Below are 13,648 nucleotides of genomic sequence, written 5' to 3'. Positions count from 1 at the left end.
TTTTTTTTTGTGAATTTCTGCAGGGAGAAACTTTAGTAGCCTACACTTGCAGAGGACAGTGTGCTGATTAATTACAGTATGGGATGGTTTGTAGTCTTGGCAGGTGAAATCACCTTTTCCTTTTTTTTATATATATAATCCACTGTTAAGTCCTTCAAAAGGTTATCCTCTTAACAAGGCTCCTCTGGTTTAAATTTTAATTGTTAGATTTTAAAAGGTGCTCCTTCAATAACAAACAGTCCATCAAATGTATGATTTGATAACTGAATATCATGAGCTGTACTTAATATCCTTATATCTCATGTCTAGCAGATCTCCATTTACAGAGCCCAATATCTGGTTCATCTCCTCTTGGCACCAGCGTGGCGTACTGTGGACAGTAAATATGTAATTACAAATCCACTGCTGTGCTAAAATGTGATTAGCTACAGGCTGAGAGAGAGTCGTAAACATAGATATATGGATCAAGAGAGGGAGCAAGACAGGGATTTGGAGCTTGATCTGCTGATTTCATTATTCTTATCACTGTTATTGGAAACCTGTAATTAGACATTGTCAGAACAGGTCTGAGGATATAATGAAGACTAACACAAATAAAAAGATACTGGAGATCTGATCGAGATAGAGACAGTAGCACTAAGCTCTTCTGAAAGATTATAAATAAAATAAGATGAAAGATTAAGGTATCCTAAGAGAAAATGCACAATAAGACAGCAGTACTTAATGTTAACAGAATATAGTATACTGTACATGGAGAGACAGCACTTTTGGGGATCAGTATACACAGAAAGGAATTAGATCTAATATAAAACACCAAAAGTGTGTTCGCAGTCATTGACTCTGGGGAATACTACAAAGTTATGTGCAAGAGATCTGAGTGAAATAGCTGTTGTGTAAATCTTACTAAGATTATTAGAAAGACAGGGCAGGCATGGAGAGTGGTCATGGCTCTCTCCTCCAGTCTGCATGGCACCAGCTGAATTACCATGCTTGCTAAGGGGATAGTTTACCCCAAAATGAAAATTCTGTCATCATTCACTCACCCTCATGCTGTTTCAAACCTGTATGACTTTTTTTATGCAAGAATAAAACATGATAAATCAAGCTTACTGTATCTTATGTGTGCTCAAGACTGTCATCACACAAAAAAATTTAAAGTGGGCGTGCTCATGTCATCCATGTGAGTGAATCATGTCAAGTTTTCTGAATCATTACTGCATTTGAGTGCAAAAGTTTTAATGTCATTATTTACTCAACTTCAACACATATGATGTTATTCATCAGTGAAACACAAAAGGAGAATTTCTGAAGAATGTTCCTGCGATTCTTAACACAGGCAGAACAGCCAGTGATGCGGAGCAAATCATCTGCAGAGCCATGTTTAAATAATAATAATAATAATTTATAAGATGGTGATTAATTTCAACACACCAGAACCAACCCACCCCATCTCAACCAGTGTTCGGTGTTATGTGATTACAAAGTAATTACAAAAAAATGTATTTACAAAGTATATACATTTTTGTACAAGATTAAATAAATTACTGTAATCAGATTACAACTGCTGACTTTCAATTACATTGAAATGGCTGTACATTGTTTTGTTTCTAAAAAAATAAATAAACATTAATTACGTTTATATGTGCTGTTGAAGGGCATGTCCCCCCTTACAAATCAAATCATTTTAAGCTAGAAACACATGTTGTGTGCAACAATAGAAGAGGATGAAATACAGACATAATTTTGAATTTTTTAAGCAAAAAAGAATAAATAAAAAATTCCTGTGAAAATTATTAGTAGGGGATTTAGAAAGTAATTAAAAGTAATGTGATTATTTTGTCTGTGAATTAATGAGTAATCTGAGGAGTAACAATTTAGAGGAGTAATTAATAATCTGTAGAGGAGTACTTTTAAAAAAATTTAAGAAACAGCCAAACGCTAACCTTAACCTTAATGCAACAGGGAGCTATCTTTCCATCTAGAGGTCATAACATAAAGATCAAATGCCATAACGATTCCTGAGGTCAGAATCATGGGTTTTGTAAGGCATGAAATTGTTTTAGGCATGTTTGTTATTATTATTAGTCAGCATAATTTGCTTAAGCCACACATCCTAGGATGCTTTCATAGACCAGGATATGCATTCCCTCCAAGTGGCTATCAAATTACAATCTTCATCCTTAGATCTGATCCTAAAAGTCAGTTAACATTAATAATGAATGTAGTTTTCTTTTCACTGACAAACACATCCCCCTAAGGCACTCATTTTTGGCCATTACTCTGTCTTGATGTTGTAAGAAAGCCTTTCTTCTATGAAATACCAAAAGAGTGGGGGTGATTAGCAGTGGCCATGCTTGTGCCACCCCTCTTTTTGCACATGCAGTTGAGTCCAAAAGTCTGAGACCATTAGTGAAAATGCCTCTATTTCCATTAATATATACTGTAATCTATTTTCTATAATTACTTTTTTTAATACCATTAAATTAAAAAAAAAGATTAAATACCATAAATCATTCACCTTGCTGATATAAATACAGCCTATATATATATATATATATATATATATATATATATATATATATATATATTGTGTAATAAATATAGCTTATTATTGGGTATAACATTAATAATACATTTAAGTTTATTTCTTTCACAGAATTGACACTGAGTCTTACTAAAAGATTTTGTATAAAATACTATATCCACTGATTTAAGTGATTAAGAGATTAAAAGCCTAGTTTGAAATTTAGGACCCTGTGTGGACAGTGTTTGTAATGATTCTAATTAGCTAATTTTACACTCTCATATTATGCTTTTGGGAATATATAGCAAGACATTCATTCAAATAATTACAGTTTAGATCAGAGGGAATAATTCCACACAACTAATACTGCTGCATCAAAATCCCTGATAATCTGGCCCAGAATACAGCTCTCTTCAAGAATTTGTCATGTTACTACAGTGTTATGGAAGCCCAGGAGTGCCAGTTACAAAAGAATGAATGAATAAATTATCAATCTATTAATTTGAAAATAAAAACTTGAATAAATAAGTTCATTTATAAATGGGCAAATAAAAAGACACATTTAAATGTGTTTATTTAATTCATGTTTAAAAATGTAATTATATTTAACAATAAAATTGTGCGTAAATAAATCATATTTATTTCATGTTTAAAATGTCATTAAATGTAGCAATAAATGAGCACATTAATGAGTCTTTTAAATGCACTTTTTAATGCTCTTTAAAAGCACCATTTAGGCATTTGGCTATTACTTTTTTATTCATTTGCCAATTGCTTTTCTTTATCCATTTTCCTATGGCTTTTCCTTTTCTTTAACCAACTGAGAATCGAGTTAAAAAAATGCCATTGGACTGTTGACTTGTGGGAGCAACCAATGAACTTGACTCAGTTATAAGACACACCCCCTCTCCCATGCGCCACTCGAAGAGGATGTAAGATGGCCTGTCATTGGATGAGCAGTTTACGTGATATTATTGGATCTGTGCACAAGAAATGGATGTGAAACATATCAGAAGTTAATAGTGGTTCGTTCACTGTTGCTGTGAAATGCTGAACGCACCCCTACCTGAGCGTGCACAGTGATGCGTGTCCAGGATTGGAGCTGGTAATCGTGATGCTGTCAACAGAACCAGCCTCCTGACCCACGCCCCGAACTGAAACACATGACGGATTTGAGCAAGGGCAACGGCTCGAGTTGCTGGAGAAAGCCGATGGACTTTCCAGAACTTGTACTGAAGAAAACACACTTCCCCTTTCAGTGATATCACATTCATTAGAAAAGGCGGACTCTTGGAATGATGGTCAGCTGATGATACAGAGTAGGCTAGCGAGCACACTTTTGTGGAATAAATGGTAGTGTTTAAACTAATGTTGTGTATTACTATGTGTATTACGAAAGTGTCTTTTCCAAATGAAAGTTAATATATATACAGTAGATATATGAGAGTTTATATATATTATCCACAACAACCTGCTGTGTATATCTGTTTATAATGTTGCATATAAAGTTTATGCTTAATCTTTTGTTGTGCTCATCTTCATAAATATGTTTATTGACTGACAGTAGCTATACACACTGTACACATTCTTTTATCACATTCCTCTTTTACAATTGTAGTCTGGGTCTTATGGATTTAACATTTTGAATTTTGAATGAATTTACATTTTAATTGTACCTGACTCGATTATGTTACAGGCAAAATTTAATTGACACAGATAATGTCAAAGATGTTTGAGGTAAAATTTCCAAGATTTAGGCCAGACATTTTCAGAGAGAAAAAAAAGCAATAACCAAAAAGTGTTTTACCCCTTCACTGCTAGAATTGTGCAAAATGAAACAGTCACTTAACATAACTTTTATTGGAAGAAAAAAAAAGACCTTCTGGTTGTGTAAACGAAAGATAACACTTTGTTAAGCTTTATAAACAGAAACAGCTTAGCAAAGTTTCATCATGCCCCAGTGCTTATGATCGATGATCTCACAGTGCACAGAAGGTACAGTATATGGGCTTTGTTCACAAATATCGCAGAGAGAGAGAACGGTCATACAGTAATGAAACAGGTGAATAGCTATAAGGTCAGGCTTTGCAGAGAGGCAATTGCTTCAGTAACCTCCATGAAGTTGGCACCCCATATAATTAAATCATTACCAAATCTATACCATTCGTTTGTGCTGATTTGTTCTGCAAAAATGAACACTTGTGCTGGTTCGGTGTTTGAGATGTTATACATACAATATTTATTTTTTGACTGTGTGACTTCACTCTCCACCCCATATCATCCAAATCGCCCCGAACCGGTGTTGTTCGTCTGTGCTCGATTTGTGCTGTTAAAATTAATCTTGTATCTATTTCCCTTCCTTAGACATGACAGCTTGTGGGGCCTGGGTAGCTCAGTGGTAAAATACGCAGGCTACCACCCCTGGAGTTCGCTAGTGTGCTAGTTTGAATCGCAGGGCGTGCTGAGTGACTCCAGCCAGGCTTCCTAAGCAACCAAATTGGCCCGGTTGCTAGGGAGGGTAGAGTTACATGGGGTAACCTCTTCATGGTCGCTACAATGTGGTTCGTTCTCGGTGGGGCGCATGGTGAGATGAGCGTGGATGCCGCAGTGGATGGCGTGAAGCCTCCACATGCGCTATGTCTCCGTGGCAACGTGCTCAACAAGCCACATGACAAGATGCGTGGGTTGGCGGTCTCAGACGCGGAAGAAACTGGGATTCGCCACCCGGATTGAGGTGAATCACTACGCGACTACGAGGACTTAAAAAGCACATTGGGAATTGGGCATTCCAAATTAGGGAAAAAAAAAAAAAAAAAGGAAATAACAGCTTGTATTCGGGAGCAGTGATGTCACTTTCCAAGTCCAAATCGCTCTGAACCGGTGTCGTTCATTTGTGCTCGATTTGTGCCGTTAAAAGTAATATCATACCATATTCCTTTCTTTGTATTTAACAAGATAGCTTTTGGGAGCCGTGAAATTGCGCAGGCTAAACCGCATGTCAATCACTCTCACCCGTCTTCATCGTTTGTGCTCGCTTCTGGTTTGTGCCGTGTTTGGTATCGTTAAAGCATTAATTTTTTTGGCAAAGATTTATTCTTTCACCCCATCAATCTCAAACACATCTATCTTTCTCTGTCAGAAAATATCAGATTTGGTCTGATATTTAAACCAGGGATACAAACTACTCACCTTTCAGCTAAAATCACCTTTTCTGAAGCTAATTTGACCTAATTGTTTAGCAAAATTTCAAAATTGTCTTTATTATCTTAAACTTAAAAACTTTTACAAAATTGAAACAAAGTTATTCTAGCAACACTTAGCTAGATACATAAATATTTATTTTTTGACTGTGTGACGTCACTCTCCACCCCATATCATCCAAATCGCCCCGAACCGGTGTTGTTCATCTGTGCTCGATTTGTGCTGTTAAAATTAATCTTGTATCTATTTCCCTTCCTTAAAAATAACAGCTTGTGGGGCCTGGGTAGCTCAGTGGTAAAATAGTAAATGCTAGTAAATAAAATTAAGAACATATAAATATAAAATAAATATATCCAACACAACCAGTGTAGGACACTAAATTTGTTTCTCATAATCTTAAAACCTTTTAATCTAAAGGCTTATTCTCAAATGCTTGGGATTATTTCTGTAATCAAAAATAATTTGTGCCTAATTGTAGATGTCTATACAAACCTTTTATTTATTTAATAGTATTTTTTTTTAAAGAAAAGTAGCCAACAAATGTCCAGCATATGAAATCATTCAATACTGTTTAAAAAGCATCCCAGGATGCACCTGAAGTTGACTGAAAAAATGAACTGTGTGCAGAGCTGGAAAAGACAAAATGCTACACTGAAGAAGTTCAAACAGTCGATGTTTCTGATTTAATTTGTTTTTGTCACTGCATAATTTCCATACTTTTGTTACTTCTTAGTTTTGATGATGTTATACTCTAAAATCTAAAATGTGCAGTAACAAATAATAAAGAATAAGCAAGTGTGATCAGAAGTTCTAGTCTTCCACTGTTCACATTGAGCGTGTTTTGTGTCCGTCCGCGCTGTTTTGTAATTGATTTCAATGTAAACGTGCGCTGTCTTTGACGGCTTGTTTGTGTTTTTAGATGCCATATCAAATTAAAAAGAACCTAAACTGTTAAACATCTTGAGTTGAGTCACCTACGTTTTGCTCTTTCGTGGCGCTGCGTCAAGTTCATTGGTTGCTCGCACCAGTCAACAGTCCAATGGCATTATTTTTAACTCGATTCTCAATTGGTTAAAAAAAAAGAAAAGAAAAAGGAAAAAGTAAAGGAAAAGCAAAACAAAAAGGAAAAGCCATTGTAAAATGGATAAGGAAAAGCAACTGGCAAATGAATAAAAAAAAGCAATAGCCAAATACCTTTTTAAAATGCATTAAAAAGTGCATTTAAAAGACTCATTAATGTACTCATTTAATGTTACATTTAATGATATTTTAAACATGAAATAAATATGATTTATTAATGCACAATTTTATTGTTAAATATTTATCTTATACTATTCATTTATTTGTCAGGAACCATACAAAAAAAAAAAAAAATAAACATTAATCTCACAAAAGAAGAGATGCTTTGCACCGGATTTAGCTACTAGCTCATTTCCATCTGCAGTCCATGGGCAAGTAAATAAAATACTATAAATTAAAAACATGCAAATATATGTACATACAGTAAACAGTAAAATACTAACATCGTACAAAATTAATAATGACAAGTTTGAAGTTCTAAAAGCCAATTTTTTACATTTCTGGAGAACGTATAAAAATCTACACAAATTTTAAGATCATTGGGTAGCTTATTCCATTCTTTAATTGCCTTGTATGAAAAGGCAGATTGTGCAAATGCATAATTTCTTTTAGGAATCAGTAGATCTAGAAACCCTTGTCATCTGTTCTGAGCAAAGATGTACAAATCTTTTAAAAGGGGGAGGAGCAATGTTATGAACTATTTTAAAAACAAACCTAACATTTGAATAAACAATTAAATTTTAAAATCTTAATAACCTGTATTTACTTAATACACCGCAATGATGGTACAGCAAAGATCTCCTATCTAATACTTTTACAGCCTGTTTATAAATTGATATAATGGGCTTTAAAGTTATCGTTTGCTTGCGACCGACAAGAAATACAGTATTTAATACGGGAAAATATCATTGCATTCAAATAAACCCATATTTATTTTTTTATCAAATATAATTATATTTTTAAACGTGAATTAAATAAACACATTTAAATGCGTCTTTTTATTTGTCCATTTACAAATAGACTTATTTATTCAAGTTTTTATTTTCAAATTAATAGATTGATAATGTATTCCTTCATTCTTTTGTAAATGGCACTCCTGGGCTTCCATACAGTGTACGGTCATTTGGTTTCCGAGATTGCCCTCATGTGGTCAATATATTTTACTGCAATTCTGTATTACGCAAGTGCACGGACTATACTGTGCATAATATACGCAAGGGTCCCCAAACTTAAAATAAAATAAAAATACGGCCCTCCGAAATGTTTTGACCGACCCGCGGAACCATGGCTGTCACACTTTTTGACGCGAGACTTTTCATGCCTGTAAGACTGACAATAGCATGAGCCAATAGTACTGGACTGCAGGCTGTTAAGGAGTATATAATTGGTTTCACCCGCTGAACGAATATGCCCCTTTACTGAAGTTGGTGTCGGTCGTTTGAGTCTGAACGAGATGAAACGTCTCATTTCTGAAGGAACTGAACATATTGGTACACTTGTTCACGAACGAAATGCATGAATCAGTCATCATTAAGGAGGATCTGCAGAACAACTAAACGAGAGAAGGAGGCAAGTCGTTCCGTTCAACAAGAAAATGAGCCTGATGAATGATTAATAAAATTGAGTGATAAACAGCTTAATACAATGGCATACGCACTTTATTGAAACTCATAATTATTGTTTAGGCTAGTATTGTCTTTTTTGTATAGCTTGATTTAAAAAAGTCATGCTCAGCAGTTCACAATATGAGAGATATGCTTTGTTGTCATTTGTATGGAAATCCTTATGATCCTTAAACACTGCAGTGCTGAAGTCTCTTAGTAGAATTCCTGGGACGCAAACTGTAATAAAAAAAAAAACTAACTTTTCCGATCGTGAATAACTCTGCTTTTTCCTCGTTCAAAACATAAAAGACGATCATTTGGCGCCACCCACTGGCGCAAAAGCTTAATTTACAAAAATGGACAATGAACGACTCAATGAACTAATCTGAACGATTCTTTTTGTTGAACAGATTAAAAAGTGTTATCACTGAGTTTAATCAAAATCATCACCACTACGGAATAGAGTATTTATTACAACTTAATACTTATTAAAGTACCCCCCCCCCACGCCCCTTTTCATGTCTTGACATGCACATGTCAGTGAACAGAGTGTATTTTTTTTGTATGACAAAGTAGGCCTAACTTAAAGCAAACTGCTTAAAAATTATACCTACAATAAAGTAACCAATATTAAAATCGTGTTCTGTAAATGGATTTTAACTGTAAAATGAATCCATGTAATAAAAGCAGAAGAATAATCTCTGATACAAAAATACCTCAGGCTCAGTCTGGCCCCCATGAAAACCTGAGTGACTTGGTCCTGGCAGCAAAAAAAAAATTTGGGGACCCCTCTTATATGGCATATTTGTAAAGTTAAACGTCACACTCTGCTGTATGGTTTAACAACTACATTTGTCACCGTGTTGATGACTGTAGTGTTTTCTGGTCTTAAAAATGGTTAAGCATGAAAAATGTCTGTTGATCTGTCTGTGAAAAAGTAGTTAAGTTACCCTGTTCTAGAAAAGGTCATCTTCTAAAATGGATATTGTGGTTTAATGAACTAAAAAAAATAAAAAATAAATAAAAGTCAACGGCACAAATCAATAAATGTTGCAACTGTTAGTTATTGGTCAGTTGTGGTTTTCTGCTTGACTGCAGGTTTGAATAACGAACCACTAGATGGCAGCAATATACCATATGCTTGCTGTAAGACATTTCATTATATATTTTTTTATTTTGTGGAACAACGTCAACTATAAAGTTAATAAATTATGAAAGTTTCTATTCAATCCAGTCCTATGTCACTGAAATGAAGTGCTCCATTTGCTCCCACTATATAATGCTTTTTAGAGTAATCCTCATAATAGGCCTGTTTATGGTTCTGAACAAGTTAGAGGTTACTTAGAATTTCTTATAAGACACTGAGTAAAAGGTTACTGTGTTTAAAGAAACATACACTATGTAATTATGTATTAACATAAATTAAGATGACGGTGGAGTGGTAAATCGTAATTAGGCCTATAAATAACAAAATAGTCCGTAATTAAAAGTTATTATATTCCACAAGCGAATCCCAATGTGAAAATCCTATCAACATTCTTTGTCTATATATCTCTAACGGAATTAAAGTTTTGTAGCTAAGTCTGTAGCAGTCACATGGGTTTTTACCTTGGGCCCTTTTTAATAAGCTATTCAGCCTATTAAATACTGTCATCTAGTGGTTTTATAGCAGAGTGCAATGTTTTGACATGCTATTACAGAGATAGTTACTGGTCACACTGGTCAACATTTAGGTCACTCTCTTCACCACCCATTTTTTCTCTGTCTGAATAACTGTTTGGTGGACACTCATTACAATAATCAGAAAGAGCCCTTCACTGTACACTTCAAAAATCTGTTGTGTAGAAGTCAGACTCGTGGCCTTGTACTGTATCAGCAAGTACCTAAAAAAAAAAAAAAAAAAACAGCTGTGTTAAATAACTTTTTTTTAGATGTTCTTTCTTTAGCACAGATTGATACTGAGAAACATTGTTTAGCAATTCAAGGTTCTGAAACCTGTATCTCCAACTCCCTTAAACAGGATAAAACCGTCATAAAACCTCCAGTACGAAGAGAGACCAAAACAGGATGTTCTCCACGCAACAACTAAAAAGGCTAAATGTTTCACAAGCAGTCCTATTCCAGTTTTGCAGATCTAGTGCATTCTCTTCACCAACTACTGCTTCAGTCTTCTCTACAGGAAGTATAAATATGGAAGATGACATATTTTATAAGATTGTTGCCAACCCCCTGTGAATACATTGCTAACACAGTCAAAATGATTGATCAGGTATACAGACGAGCCCTGAAAGAATAGCCAGATCAACAGCGTGGTGCATATTCAACTAAAGTACTAGTAAGTGGGGTTTGTTTTTTAATAATTGCACTTATTTTAAGTTGGTCATATTAATAGCTAAGAACACACACACACACACACACACACAAATAAATAAACAAAACTGTTTCTGCATTTAGCATGTGTGATATGCCAAATATGATTTTGTCAACACAGTAAGATCTTCTGACAGTGGTGACAGACGTTTAATAGATGGAGCTGACAATCAGTGAGAGGCCATCCTCTAGTCTTAACTTATTTAAGTGAATAGTTGGTTTGTCAATTTTTCTAATAAATATTTGGCTCGTTTTTTTCTACTAGACCAATATTAGTTGACCAATATTATTTTATGGGAAAAAATAGCTAATTCATTCAGTGAATAGTAGATTCATTAATATTTATAATACATACTTGACACAATATTTTGTATCTGATCAATAATAGTTGACCAATATTTTGTGATGGGCAAGGGGGTAAAAATAGAAGCAGGAGGTTGCATCCAAATGTACAGTACTGTACATTTAGGCATGTACAAAAGTCTTAGGCACATATGATGTTTAACAAAAACATTTGTCTTAAGATGGTTATTTATATCTTCAGCTGTAGTGTGTAAATACACATTTTAGACTCCCAAACATTCCTTCTGCAAATAGAACAGAATAGAAGAACAGGGAGCCCTGCAACAGATGGCATGGCCCCACAAAGCCCCACACTGAACATCGTGTCTGTCTGAGATTACATATAGAGACAGAAGCAATTGAGACAGCCTAAATACATAGAAGAACTGTGGAAAATTCTCCAAGAAGCTTGGAACATCCTATCTGCCAACAACCAAGAAAAACTGTGTCCTTGTGTACCTAGGAGAATTGGTGCCGTTTTGAAGGCAAAGGTGGTCACACTGAATACTGATTTAGCTTTTTTTTATGTTTACTGGACGTTGTATGACATTAATTGATAAATGAAACTATTTATTTCATTATTTTTGAAGATATCCTCACTATGCAACATTTTTCACAAATGCCTAAAACTTTTGCACAGTACTGTATGTGGATACCTCAGAACATGTTTTACAGATTAAAGGAAGTTCACCCAAAAATGTAAATTCTCTCATCATTTACTCACCCTCATGCCAACCCAGATGTGTATGACTGTCTTTATTCTGCTAAACACAAAGATTTCTCTTAGAAGGATATCTCTGGTCTGGTCTTGCAATGACAAGTCGTTGCGCAAGTGAATGTGGCCAGAACTTTGAAGTTCCAAAAAGCACATAGAGGCTGCATAAAGGTAGGCTAATCCTGAAGCAATCCAATCAATTTTGGGTGTGAACAGACCAAAATATAACTCTTTTTTTTTTCACTATAAATCTTCAGCGGTCTCCTTGGTGATCATGATTTCAAGCTTGATTACACTTCCTATCGCCATCTAGCATCAAGCACTAGGAAGTGTAATCGAGCTTGAAATCATAATTGTGCAAAAAAACTGCAATGGCAAGATGTACCATGAAAAAGGAGTTACATTTTGGTCTGTTCTCACCCAAAACCGATTAGATCACTTCTGAAGACCTGGATTAAACCACTCGAGTCATATGGATTCATTTTAAGATGCATTTATGTGCTTTTTGGAGCTTCAAGGTTTTGTTCACCATTCACTTGCATTGTATGGACCTACAGAGCTGAAATATTCTTCTAAAAATCTTAAGTGTTCTGCAGAAGAAAGAAAGTCATACACATCTGATATGGCATGAGGGTGAGTACATTATGATTATAATTTTCATTTCTGGGTGAACTATTCCTTTAATGCAAAATTAATACAAATTAAAAATACAGCCCCAGTTTTGTAGCCCCAGTACTCAAGAATCGATGGTCTCACAAAATGAGCTATCTGATGAAGTGGGGTAATGTAAGCAGAATTGAAAAAGATAGCCAGGTTGCAGGTTGTTAGTGGTGACACGTCATAAGCTGTTCCTTTGCATCACTTTCAGCGTTTTAGCAGATGGAAACGATGTTCCTCAGTCCATCTGGTTCCAGCTGCCCTCTTAAAATAAACCCGCGTCTATTTGCAAAACCATTTTCATCCAAATATCAAACACAAATAATGAGTGTCACATAAAAAGTGTAACCTTTACTTCACTGCCATTCTCAAAAGGATAGTCCAAACATGTTCGTGCAAGTTCACGAATTTGTACGTATCGTCTTGATGACGTTATGTTTCACGCACATAAAAGATGTCCGTCGGTGTGAAAAAGAGAGACTGTGTGCCACAAACCGTGCGAATGCGATTTGGCTCTGCGCACACCGTGCACGCACTCTGCAATGCAATCCACACACACACACACACACAGTTGATGCACAGTACTGCTAGCAAGGGCGTTCAGACAACGAGTGAGACACACCCAGAGGAAAAATGGTCTCAACTAATGCGCAAGTACAATCAAAAGGGCTTGAGAATAGCCTGCTTGCGCGGGTTGGAGTAAATGGCCAGATCGAGAGAAGAAGATTGTTTTCCTGTTTTCTTCAAGGGCAAAATGTCCTGGTATATAGTGATTTCGAAATAACGTTATAAAACGACAGTGTCGCCAGTGAAATGCGCTCTCTCAACAAACAAGCCAGCCGGTGCACTTGTGAAAACAATCATGCGCCAAGCAGTTGCTTTTTCTAATGGCTAGCGGAGCGACACACAGACATGACATCAAATATAGGTAAAGTCTATTGCTTTTTGTTCGTTTTAAGAGTCAATAAATAGCATAATAATCATTTGAATGTGTTGTATTTTAAGAATCAAGATGGCGCCGAGCGCAGTCAGGTGACCATGTGTTTTTTTTTTTCCCTCGACACCAACAATAGTCAAAACGAGAAGCGGAAGTGAATGCTCCCCCTGAAATGTGATTGGCTGGTTTGAACTGTAGGAAAAAGCGTGGGCTCGTGG

The sequence above is a fragment of the Myxocyprinus asiaticus genome, chromosome 1 (genome assembly GCF_019703515.2).
Source record: "Myxocyprinus asiaticus isolate MX2 ecotype Aquarium Trade chromosome 1, UBuf_Myxa_2, whole genome shotgun sequence".
In the NCBI taxonomy this organism is placed as follows: Eukaryota; Metazoa; Chordata; class Actinopteri; order Cypriniformes; family Catostomidae; genus Myxocyprinus; species Myxocyprinus asiaticus.
This window is presented reverse-complemented; position numbering follows the sequence as displayed.